This window comes from Rattus norvegicus, chromosome 6 (genome assembly GCF_021556685.1).
Source record: "Rattus norvegicus strain SHRSP/BbbUtx chromosome 6, alternate assembly SHRSP_T2T, whole genome shotgun sequence".
Taxonomy (NCBI): domain Eukaryota; kingdom Metazoa; phylum Chordata; class Mammalia; order Rodentia; family Muridae; genus Rattus; species Rattus norvegicus.
Window position 1 is genome coordinate 117,071,071 of NC_141539.1, and position 13,488 is coordinate 117,084,558.

The window sequence follows — 13,488 nt, forward strand, 5'->3', positions numbered from 1 at the left end:
ATACTGTGATAGCTAATACCAGTAATTAACTTGGCAGGATCTAGAATCATCTAAGAAATAATCTTCTGGTCGTTTTTGCAAGGGATTATTTGATTAGGTTAGCCTTTGAATATGCCTATGAGATATTAGTTAATATGTAATTGGGGTGGGTAGGAAGACCCATACTAAAAGTGTGTGGCCCTGTTCCAAAGGCACAGATCCTGGGTTACATAAAAATTAGAAAGGAAGATGAACTCATAGCTCATTGACTCAACTTGCTCTACCTTTTTTTTTGTTTATTAACTTGAGTATTTCTTATTTACATTTCGAGTGTTATTCCCTTTCTCGGTTTCCGGGCAAACATCCCCCTTATCCCTCCCCCTCCCCTTCTTTAGGGTAGTTCCCCTCCCCATCCCCCCCCATTGCCACCCTCCCCCCAACAATCACGTTCACTGGGGGTTCAGTCTTAGCACGACCCAGGGCTTCCCCTTCCACTGGTGCTCTTACTAGGCTATTCATTGCTACCTATGAGGTCAGAGTCCAGGGTCAGTCCATGTATAGTCTTTAGGTAGTGGCTTAGTCCCTGGAAGCTCTGGTTGCTTGGCATTGTTGTTCATAAGGGGTCTCGAGCTCCTTCAAGCTCTTTGAGTTCTTTCTCTGATTCCTTCAACAGGGCTCCTGTTCTCAGTTCAGTGGTTTGCTGCTGGCATTCGCCTCTGTATTTGCTGTATTCTGGCTGTGTCTCTCAGGAGCGATCTACATCCGGCTCCGAGAAAGGGTTTGTTTAGACTAACAATTAAAGCATACTGTCTATCATGGTGAGGAGATCCCAGAAGCAGGAACTTGAAGCAGGTGATCACCTCTTCAGTCAAAAGGTAGAGCAAGATTGTTGGGGGGAGGGCGGCAATGGGGGGAGGATGGGGAGGGGAACACCCCTAAAGAAGGGGAGGGGGAGGGATTGGGGGATGTTTGCCCGGAAACCGGGAAAGGGAATAACACTCGAAATGTAAATAAGAAACACTCAAGTTAATAAAAAAAAGGTATTTTAATCACAGTAATAGTAAAAAAGAATAGCTCATTTAGAAAATTAATACCAAAAAGTGGGGCCACTGCTGAAATCCACCTGGCTATCTGGTTCTTCAGCCTCTCAAACAGGTTTGTGTGTAGAACATGTAAAAGAGCCCTTGAATACTGTGATCAGAGCTGAATGGGTCATTCTGGTGAGACCTTGGATAACAAAGGGCTGAGAGAACTATGGACAGTGGAAGTTCAGATCTTAAAGTTTCAGAAGATAATGAGGACTCTATCAGGAATTGGGATAGGGGCCATTGATGTGATGCTCTGGCAATGAATTTGGCTCCATCCTGACTATGTTCTGAGAACTTGAGTAAGGTTGAATATAATGTATGATTGGGTCAGAATTCTTGCCTCCCAGAGTTCTTGGGAGACAGACTGTTAGGTGAACCTATGAAGATCAAGTCCATTTCAGTGGAGACCTCAGCATATTAGAGATGGAAGGACCATAGATGACTGCTGAAGTTGTTCCAGAGAAAGGAGGAAGAGAGAAAGAGAAGGAAGAGAAGGAGAAGGAGGGAGGGAGTGGAAGGAAAAAAAGGAGGGAAAGGGAAGAAGAGAGGAAAAGAAAAAGAAGGAGGAGGAGGTGGAAAAGGAGGAGGAGGAAGAGAAAGAGGGGGTGTAGAGGAGGAGGAGGAGGGAGAAGAAGAAGGAGAGGAAGAGCTGGCAGAACTGGTGGAGTTGGGTTACCTATAAGTCATTTGGAACCTAGATTCTATCACCAACCTCTAGACATGGAACTGCAGAATTAGTTATTTTTCTTTCTGGATTTGGTCTTACTTTGACCTCATCACTTTTTGCTTTGCTTTAAGTCTTTTAACTTGACAAGATCTAAACTTATCTAGCACACAAGCTTCTGATCCTATCTATCTGGGATAATACTGATTCTGTTAATTGAGGTGAGAAGACCCACCCTAAGGCAGGTAGCTTGGACTCTGAGTTTCATAGGAAGAAGAAAATTCATTGATCACCAGCAATCCGTGTTCTCTGCTCTCTGCAGCAATACGAGCAGAATGACTTACCCAATTTCCTTGAATCATGAGTAGAATAAACCCTGCCTTTCCCTTCTTGCCTTTTCCAGGGAGTTTTATCACAGAAACAGGAAAAGTAATTAGTACAAGTTCTTTACATTTGTTATTTCATTTAAACCACACAATGTTAAAGAGTTTAGCGTCCAAATTTTCCACTTCCAGAAGAGGGAATTGAAGCCTGAGAGAGCTCAAGGGACAGTTATAATATGTCAGAACGTGAATGAGAACCCAGGATTAGCTCATTCTATAATGTGAAGAGTAACCACAGCATACATTTGCTTGTGCAATTCGCTGTTCAAATTTAGTTTCTCCAAAACATTTAGATGTCTTAAAATACTAAGTTTCTTAAAGAAATGTTTAAAAAATAAAGTTTAGCACTGTACAAGGGCACTTGAGAAATATTTCCTGAATATATGAAGGAGTGAATGACAGTTCCTAAAACACCCCGACAAGAAGTCATACACAGATTTTACAATATCTGTAGAAAGTGATAGCATTAAGATTCTACAGTGTTAAGCCTCTATTTCCCTTTGGCTTTCTTTGACCCATGACCTATATATTACTACAGTTGCTCTACACTCTACTAGGTTTCAAGGTTTTGCTTTTCCCTCATTATTTTTACTGGTAATATGCCCAGAGGACCTTGACCAAATCTTGGAGATCTTGTGAATTTGAGAAAAACCACATTAACTCTTGGTTTGTCTGGGAGTTTGGGGCTGGAGCATTGTAACTTGGGTTACAATATTATATATTAGATCCTTGCATATTTAAGTCAATGATAGATCATGAACCAAAGTCTGGGGAGCAAAGAATATAAAATCCCCAATGTCCGGGGATTAAGAGGGGTAAGGCACAAGAAAATGCAGACTTGGACCAGTTAGGTTGTAAGCTTATATTTTTAAAAATCTACTTTTAATAAGGGTTTTTAAATGTTTTAATGTCTCTTTCAGCCTACCACCCACCAGAAGTAGTGTTAGGGAAAGGTTAATAGAGCAATGAAGGATGTGAACCTGTTTATATTTCTTTGGAGTAAATCTATGTTGTCAGAATATCAGCAATTCCATTCATTAGCGACAGCTTGATCCACTTACAAACACCATTCACAAATCAGCAACGGCAGGTCTCACAAACAATGCTCATGAGTCAGTAATGGCAGGTTGATCCAGAAGAAACCACAAGGCTCTGTCAATCAGCCTGAATTCAAAGTAGTAGCAAGAAGCCACCAGAACACTAGCAGATGTTTTTTGGTGTATTTCTCCCTATGAAATCACAACAAACGATAACTGACAAAGAATAGTAAGTCATACTAATACCACCCAGCGAAGTTAGCTAAGACCAACGTCAGCAATTCCCACCAATGACCAGTAAAGAATGGCAAGAGGTACCAACATCATCAAGCAGAGTTCACTGTCTGTTAGGCTATATTTATATTCTTTCTAAACATCATCTGTTTTCTCAAAAAAACATTGCATGTCTTTTTTTTAGGCTGCCTCCAGAAAACCACCACATATCTGTTTTTAGCAAAACATCCTCCCACGTGTATGCTTCTGCAAAAACCTCATCTCATAAGGCAGTTTCCAGAAAAACATCACATGACACAACTGAGTCTCCAAAGAAACCAGAAATTTCCACTTCAAAAGGTCATGTCAGGAATGTTAGTTCTGACAGGAATAACTAGAAGGAGCCGGTGCAGTGTTGGTGAACCCCAAAGGGAGAATAAGGCCTTTACTCTGTAGTTCATGTATTTTATGAACATGGTATAAGTTGAAGGTTGTACTCCTTCCTGCCTCTTATTTCCTATTGGGACTTTTAGGTTCCTTTTGTTTGGGAGGCTTACAAAAGGGGATATGAGTAGAGGTAAAAGAGGTCAAAGGGATTCCTGCAGAGAGCTGAGTGAGCTCTATTTGATTGGTGGGAAAAACATCAGTACCAAACCATCATGCACAAGCCAATCTTGAGACCTTCAAAAGGCAGCATGTATCCTGTGTGCTTCTACCATATCTCTATCTTGTTTGCATGAGAGGGCAGGCACACGGAGCTTCAAGCAGTCTGGTGGCACTTAATAAAGGGTACTTTTCAACCTATGGTTTGACAATATTGATCTGAATGTCAAGTGTCATGCCCTACTTTACAATTTTATTTTGTAAAAGATTAATACCTTAGGAGGCTTTCCTTGTCACGTTCGTTGCCCCTGTCTCTCTGCACGAACACATTTGATTTAGTTTCAGGGAGGGCACCTTTGTTAACAAATTGATGGGATTCCTGGAAGGAATATATGAGAAATTGATTTAGCTCCTCTCATTTGTTCAACCCAGCTAGGTGGAGCACAGGCCACATGTAGATACTGAGTAGAGGTTGGTGATAAAAGCAAAAAATACAGCCCATGTTTGAAAGAAGGTCCTAGTATAGGGAGAAGAAGTAGATATGCAAACGAGTAATTGTAATACACCGTCAGAAATGATGTACTGCAGGAATGTTATAGGAGCACAGAGCCGGTCAAACAGGACTCAGTCTAAAAAAATGAGGGAAGTTTCATAGAGGACGGAGTATCTGCAGGTGGAGCTGCGAAACTTGATTTGCATGCTGTTTTTTAACCTTGAGATGACATTTGGTTGTTTACAGGCAAGAAATCTTTCCCCTGTTCTATGCTCTCTCTATCAGTAAACCTTTCCAATCAGCTGCAATGTCTTGATGTCTCCTCATGGCAAATTGTTGAGGGTTCAAAGTAAAAAAAAAAAACAAACAAAAACCAAAAAAACCCCACAGAGCTTCCCTTTCCTGAATCGCCTCCTGGAGCTGAAGAGAGTATTTTTTGGTTGCTTTTAGGTTGAAAGCTTTTCTTCCCCTCAGCAGGTCTTGTAGGAGAAACAGGTAAACAAAGCAAGCAGACTGGCATGTAACATCACAAAACGTAGTGTTTCTGTCTTCAGCTACTTCTGGCTGACTTAGCAGGACGTCATCTGGCCTGTGCACAAGGAAAATGAAATTGCATGCATGAGGCCCTGGTTACAGTGAAGAAGGGGCGGCGGGGAGCTGGAGGAATTCAATCTTTGGCTTAGAGAAATCTAATTCTCTCAAGGTATATTGCAGTCTGCAAGGCAGTTATCTTTCCGAGCAGCTAGATGCAACCTGGAAATGTAGCTCCTAATAGCCTTGGTGAGATTAAGTGAAGTGTCTGTGATTGTGGTCGGTCCACGAAGGTCATAGAGGATGTGTTGCCATTGCTTTCCCTGCTCACCCCCACCCTCAGCCCCTCTCAGTCTGAAGCGCCCATTCTTCTTATAGTCTATGCTTACCCCACGCCCCCAACCCATGGCACTCTCTATAGAGGGAAGGAAAAATGAGTGGCTTGACAGCTTTGGAGGATAAATTTAATAGAAATTGATGGAAGTGCCCCAAGAAAGCATGTTCTATTATTCTTGTAGTGAGAAAGGTTATCAGGGCTTGATGGGGCCACATTCTATTGCTGGAGTATTTTGTGACTGAGGAGTTTTGGTGTTTACTGGACTTGGAAGGGAATTAGAAGAGAAGTTGAAAGGGAAATTAATTTGAGCTGTAATTGACATATGGCCAGTCTCAGAATAGTGGGAGAGAATAGGGTTTGTACTGATCTTTGTGACAGGTGCAACTTGTGAATGAGTTCATTTTTCATGTCAATGTGGTGCCAGTGATGTGTCATCCTTTTAGTTTGATCGGCATGTATTGATGAACAAATAAATGACTATGGATACAGTTCAGTGCTAGAGGGCTTGGAAGGCCCTGGATTTCATTCTCAGTATCATAGAAAAAGTATAAATTAAAAATAAAGTACTTGAGGGGGCTGGGGATTTAGCTCAGTGGTAGAGTGCTTGCCTAGGAAGCACAAGGCCCTGGGTTCGGTCCCCAGCTCCGAAAAAAAAAAGAACCAAAAAAAAAAAATAAAGTACTTGAATAATTGATTTTTTACTTTACTTCTGTTGTTGCTGTTTTAGGAAATTAATTATATATTAATTACTTATACTGTTGTAATTAATGCTAAACTTTCAGTTTGTTTGTTTATTGTTCAGGCTTTTGAGATAGGGTTTCTCTGTGTAACCCTGGTTGACCTGGACTCACTCTATAGACCAGACTGGCCTCGAACTAAGAGATACACCTGCTTTTGCTTACCACGGGTTAGGATTAAAAGGATGTGCTAACTAGTGCTTGTCTCTCAATTTCATTTTATAAAGTAACTATGTCTTCTTTATTGATGTAAGTATTCTGGGTAATAGCAAAACATATATAAATGTTTATATTATATCATTAGAAAAGACGGGGATAGGGCTACTCCTCTTTGTGACTTTGGTGTCTCAAAGCAAGATTAGACCTATACAAGAAGAGCCTTCACATATGTCTTCTATGGTGTTGGCTCAAGAAGTTGATGGTGCTTTGTGGCATGGAGATGTTATAGGGAAGTCTTGAGTTCCCTCCAGTCTTCACACCAGCAGCCGGTTTTGTTCTTGTGTTTCTGAAGGGGAAGAATTCAAATGGGACATAGTTGGAAATCAAGCAGGCAAAAAAGCAAGAACAGGCGGGCTGGAGAGATGGCTCAGTGGTTAAGAGCACTGTCTGCTCTTCTAAAAGTCCCGAGTTCAATTCCCAACAACCACATGGTGGCTTACAACCGTCTGTAATGGTGTGTCTGAAGACAGCTACAGTGTAATTATAAATAATAAATAAATAAATCTTAAAAAAATCAAGAACATATTTTTTGGAATAAGAGTGAGTCAATCCAGCAGCAGTGGCCTGATCCTGATAGGCATAGGGCTTAGATTCCTCAGCTCTCTGTTACTTCTTCACTTGAGCTTCCCTCACCATGGACTGAAGTTTTAGCATGAATTTCTGAGAGACTGTGTCTTCCATCTCAAACTTACACGGGTAATGTATTGCTACCAAGGAGGGTCTTCATGGCATGTCTGATTTTAAGATCTGCATAAAACACACACACACACACACACACACACACACACACACACACACACACACACACACACACAAAATGAGACCTGGAAATCTGTAGAGAAGTGAGCATAGTAGGCCTTAGAGTTTACATAGGAAAGAGATTAGAAACAGGATTTGAATCCAATTATTTCGTTTTCCAAATCTCTTTCTATTCCAACTGAATGGACACAATGATCCCTAAGCTATATCACACTTTATGGTCAAAAGTCTAGTGTACTTTTTATGGTGTCCGTGTGAACGCAGCATCCCTGTGCTTCCGTACACTAAAAGGGAGCTGTGTGCATAGTGGCAGTGGTCTGCTTTCCTTCCTGTATCCTAGCACTGCAGCATCCTCCCTTAGAGCTGCGTGGGGGCTGCTGGTCAAGTTTAAGTGAAGGGCAAACCCACTATAATTTAAATGCAGAGAGCAGTCTATTAAACACCCTTGTTCTACAGAAACTGCTGCTGCATTCCATCAGAACAGATTCTCACTCACTTCAGGTGTTGCCCTTGAGGATGCCGAGCTCTTTGGGTGTCTAACCTTGCCCTCTTGTCATAGGCTATTAAAACTGTTAAAACAGAAGGATGCTTAACCACTCCAGCTGTTAAAACATTAGTCCATGCTTTGGTGAGCTCACATTTAAATGCTTTGAATAGCCCTTGAGGGGATCGCCTTCCTTTTGCTTTTAAAACTCATAGGTTAGACAAAATTTAGCAATAGTTTAAACTTTTTCAGGCTCTACACATGTTCATTTTTCTCCACTGTTCCCAGAAAAGGCCCAATTAGTCGAAGGATTAATTTTAATCTACTTGTTTAAATTTCACTGGTAAAGACTGCAATGCCTCATTGGTTTTGCTTTGACCCCAACTTTTACACATGTTCAGGAAGAATTCCAGGTCGGTGTGGTAGCACACATCTTTTAACCTAGCACTTAGTAAGAAGAGACAGGTTGATCTTTGGGAGTTCAAGGACATCCCATTTTACATAGAGAATTTTAGGTCAGCCAGGACTACATAGGGAGAACCCATCTTAGAAAAATAAGCTTTAAAATTCCAGATGATTTTAGTATGGCTCAGTGTAGTACTGGACAAAATAGAGCCATTGGGAGTTGTGTGTGTGTGTGTGTGTGTGTGTGTGCGCGCGCGCGCACGCGCGCGCATGTGTGTTTTGGGGGAGTCTTAACTGCCTAGAAGAAGTAGGTTATGATACTCAACCCAAACTCTAGTTTGTATCAGTCAATTTTGCATTTCATTGAAATGTTATCTTTTTATAGATTCTGTACTGAATCCTGTTTTACTAATTCTATTTTCCTTGCAGGCTTCCTTCAAGGATTATATCTCACATTGCCCAATGTTATAACTCAATTCCTTAGATATCCACACAGGCCCACACTGCTCTTCGAGTTGCATTCCCCTAGTTAGCTAAGAGCTTACACTCAAAGCACAACTTGAGTACCAGTGACATTGCTAAGACTCTAGACCAGTTGTTCTCAACCTTCTTAATGCTTTGGCCCTTTAATACAGTTCCTCATGTTGTGGTACTCCTCCCCCACAACCATAAAATTATTTCATGGCCACTTCCTAACTATAATTTGGTACTCTTATGAATTGTAATAGAAATATCTGTTTTCCAATTGTCTTAGGTGACCCTTGTGAAAGGGGCATTCAACCCCCAAAGGGTTTGGGACCCACAAGTTGAGAACTACTGCTCTAATGATCATCTTGGGCTTACTTCAGTCTGACTACATCACATCTTGTATTATAATTGAATTTGTATTGAAAAAAACTTATCAAAGTCTGTTTTAGCATCTAATGATATGATCGTCTATGTTTTTCCTTTCAGTTTGTTTATACGGTGGATTTCATTGACAGGATTTTGTATGTTGAACCATCCTTGCATCATCTTGTAAGTTGAATCCTACTTGATCATGATAGATGAGACTTCTGATGTGTTCTTAGACTCAGTTTTGTGACTCTTTTATTGAATATTTTTATACCAATGTTCATGATGAAAATTGGTCTGTAGTTCTTTTTCTTTGTTGAATCTTTGTATTGTTTGGGTATCAGGGTGACTGTGGCCTCATAGAATGATTTTGGCTATGTTTCTCCTGTTTTTATTTTGTGGAATAATTTGAGGAATATTAGCATTAACCTTTATTTGAAAGTCTGCTATCTTTGAACTGTAATTAGTCCTGTCTGCAAGATGTGCCGGAAAAAAGGTCAAACGGAACTTATAGAAGTGGCCAACCAATGACTGGTCCACCATGAGACTGACATTACAGGGAGAGCCCATGCCCAACATTGTCTGGAGCGCCAGGAACCAGGGGCTGGATAGGCAAGAGACCTAGACTAGAACCAAACACGATTGGCAAAAAAAAAAAATGAAATGATTCCTAATGATATTATTTTATACTTATAGATTGGAGTTGAGCATTAGTATCATACAAAGACCCACAGCCAAACACTAGGTGGAGGTCAGCAATCCCACAGAAGATGGGGAGGAAAGGTTGTAGCAGCCAGAGGGATCAAAGATACCTTAAGGACATAGCACACAGAATCAACTAATCAGGTCTCCTAAGGGGCTCACAGAAACTGAAGTGAGAATCAAGAAGCCTGTATGGGTTTGAGCTATGTCCTTTGAAGAGATGTTATGGTTGTTTAGATTGGTGTTCTTGTGGGAGCAGGGAAATTTCTCACTCCTGTTTGCTTTTGGAGCTCTTTTCCCTTCTTCGGGATTGCCTTACTCAGATGTGATATGAGGGTATATGCTTAGTTTTAATGTAATTTGTTATGCCATGTTTGGATGGTCTTAGTGAGGAGGAAGGGAGAGAGAGAGGGTCTTGGAAGAAAGGAGGGGAAATTGCAGTCAGGATGTAATATATGAGAGAAAAGTAAAGAAAAAAAAGAAACATTTTGCAGATTGTTCTATGAGGCAACTCATGTCAGTAGGCCCAGAGAAAAGTTTGAGTTTGTTCAGTGACTCCGGGTGCTTTTCTCTTTCCTCTGCTTCTTTCTTTTCTTTCTTCCACTCACCTCTATAATTAATCAAGTGTCTTATTCTATTTCCAACATCCATTGCACATCTGTATATTCATATCACTCTTCATGGTGTTGGCATTAGTGACTTTCCTACCGCTGTGATAAACACCCTACCTATCAATTTAAGGAAGGGAAGGGTTGGTTTGGGCTCATGGCCCCAGAGTACAGTCTGTCACAGCAAGGCTGTCACAGTGAAGGGAACCCGAGGAGGCAGAGGATGATGATTATTGCTCCTCAGCTTGCTTTTCTGCTTTCTACTCAGTTCAGGGCTTTAGCCCAATGAGTGGCGCCTCTTACATTTAGGGTGAGTCTTCCCACCCCAGCTAACTTAATCTAAAAAATATCTTACAGGCAGAAACTTGCCCAGAAGTTTGTTTCTTTTGGTTCTTTCTAGGTGTTCAAGTATAACCCATTGACGTCCCTTTATTTCTCTATATCTTTTTTGGTCTCCACTCACAATTCTTTCCAGTCCAAACTAAAAACTAAAAAATAAAATGTTCCAGACCAGTTTCTAGTCTGCTGGTTTACTTGTATGTGTTTAGTACCTACAATGGTGAATGGTGTCAAAGAAGATTTAAAAACAAGTTGAATTAATGTACAAGCTATAAATATATTTCATATTACCTGAACAATAGTTAATAAAAATATTAGATATTCTGAGATGGCAGAAATACCTGGTGAGTTATTATATAATACTGATTTTTCTCTGGATCATGTATTCTCACACGGAGAAATGGTTCCACACTGACAAGGAAATTTGCATTCTGAGGAAAAAATATATTGTGAACAAAGAGACTTCAGTTCATTTCTATATTTAGTTAGCCCCATCTGACTATGGATGTTTATTTAAGCTTGTTTTCTTTTTTTGACATTGCACTAAATACAGTCTGTCTGCTACGTGTCTCCCTTTTGCATGTAGTCTGTGAATTTTTTTTTTTTTTGGCCCGGCCATTTTTCTTCTTCCATTTTTCAATAATTATCTGGCACACATCAATGGCTAGACTGCTAATGCTCCTGTGTTACTGTTACCAGGTGTCATGTTAACAGCTTCGAGTCAATTATAATTGTTAATTGAAGCTGAATATATTTAATTATATAATGTTGAGCTATCCATGCTTAATTCCACCAAAATTAAATGTGTCCTAGAAACTGGAACACCATGAAAAGACGATTGATAATGAGAAGATACAATAGGACCAAAGCCATTTTCTGCACTAATTCACACACTGTATCCTGTTCTCATATGCTAAGTGCGAATTTTCTTTTTTTAACATAGCAAGATCAGCTCAATGTACTCCAAATAAATACTTCACACATGTAAAGTATACCTTAAAACTATGAAGACAGTTTGAAGCATTTGCCTTGAAGGGTCTGTAGGATCTTTGTAAGTTTCAAACACACATATATACACATACCTAAATATATGAATTTCTTATGGTTTATTAAGGATTGTGTATGGAATTACTGGTATATAAATTTAAGTAATTTAAAAACAAAACGTTTCAGTATAAGTGAGTTTGTGTTTATATTTATAAAATGGTAGCAGGCTACTGACCAGGATGAGCAAAACATAAACCAAGTTTTCTCTCTCAGTTGAAACAATTAAAAGAAAATATTTTAAGTACTTTTGTAGTACTTGGGAAATTTTTCTGTTCTTCACAATTGATAGGAAATAAATGAAACTTAAATGTGAGACCCTGGCCTTTCTTCTCTTGCTTTGTTCCCAGCATTCTGTGCTACCTTCATCAGATGCCCTTTGACCTTGGAGTGTAACCTCTAGAACCCTGAGCTACAATAAAGCAAACAAATTTGTGTTTTGAAGAAGCCTGTTCCAAATCTTCTGAAATCATTCTTTGGTCTAGGACTGAATCACTAAGAAATTAATTTCAGTGATAATTTTAGAATTTTTCTTCCATGGAAGACCTAGCATCGGTACTACATTGGTGTAGAAATTGTAGCACATCACTAATTACAATGTGTGCTCCTTGACTCCGGTGTCTTCAGCCTCATGGCCTATTTCAGTGGCCTCGGGACTTTTAAGTGACAGAGGCAAAAGCTTGTTTCAGAATTCAGTTCTCCTGGGTCCTTGGCAACCTCACCTTTATTTAAGCACCTTGGGCTCTCTGCTCCCAATTCTGTGATTTCAAGCTACTGCTGCCTCAGGGGTCCTGTTGAGGTTATAGCCTTCACTAGGTTTTGCTGTGGTTGGATTATGGGTATTACTGGACAGGGTCATGGGTTAAGGGCTTTGGTATATAGGAGACATTGTAAAGGTTGGAACCTGAAGCCAGCAAGATTTATCTATCAGGATATTAGGTCATGGTGGTCATGTCTTTAAGGTAGGGATGTGAGACCCTGGCCTTTCTTCTCTTGCTTTGCTCCCAGCATACTGTGCTATCTTCACCAGATGCCTTTTGACCTTGGAGTGTAACTTCTAGAACCCTGAGCTACAACGAAGCTTTTCTCTTTGTAAGTTAATTGCCCTAAGTGTTTCATTATGGAAAACTAGTAAATTCAGGTTATTTCCTCCAGTTTATCATCTTTTGGTTTCTCTTCTTTGTATTTGATTTGACAATATATATCATAGTGGACAAAAGACCCTGTGCTCGATAGCCTAAGGATTGGAGGAAACATTTGACAGTTACATATTTGGCAGAGAACTATCAAACATATGCCAAGGATTAAAAAAAAACAGCAAAAAATAAAACCCTTAATCAACCAATTGAGTCAGTGAAGTGTACAGTTCACAAATGAAAAAATATAAATGGACAGTACATATAAAAATTTTTACCCTCATTAAGCCATCAGAGATAGGAAACTGCCTTGAGATGCCTTGTTGGTCCAGTCAGAGAGTTAGGCCTTAAGAACCCCTTCCCCACCACACAACAAATGCTCACTCAGATAGCACAAAATAGAACTTTTAAATGCTGTTGGTAGGAATAAAAACTGGTTCTATCATTGTGGGAATTGATATGGATGTTTCTTAAAAATCTAGAAATAGGGACCATCATGGTATCTCAGTAGCAAAGTTGTCTGTCACTATGCTTGATAACCTGAGTTTTATTACTGGCATCCACATGAGAGAAGGAGAGAACAAATTCCCATAAGTTGTGACCTGGCCTCCACACATGTGTCATAGCAAACACACACACACACACCCTACATATTCACATACAAATAAATCAAAACTGTATAAAAATAAAAAGCCCTACAAATAGAGCTATCGTAAGACATAGCTATACTACTACTGGGTACTTACCCAGGGCAGTTGAACATATCACAGAAGGAACACTACCCAATTTGTTCTATGAAGCCACAATTAAACTTATACCTAAAGCACACAAAGACCCTACAAAGAAAGAGAACTTCAGAGCAACTTCCCTTGTGAATATCGATGCAAAAATAG

General features: G+C 39.9%; 1 long non-coding RNA gene across 1 annotated transcript in view; it reads left to right on the top strand.

The window, feature by feature from the left end:
• The window catches only part of LOC148005412 (uncharacterized), a 235,345-nt gene extending 226,396 nt beyond the window's left edge, over positions 1–8,949 (top strand). Inside the window, exons 5-6 of the long non-coding RNA XR_015623284.1 lie at positions 653–854; positions 8,887–8,949. This is a non-coding gene — a long non-coding RNA (uncharacterized LOC148005412). The remainder of the gene's footprint in view (positions 1–652; positions 855–8,886) is intronic.
• The last annotated feature ends 4,539 nt before the right edge of the window (positions 8,950–13,488 follow it).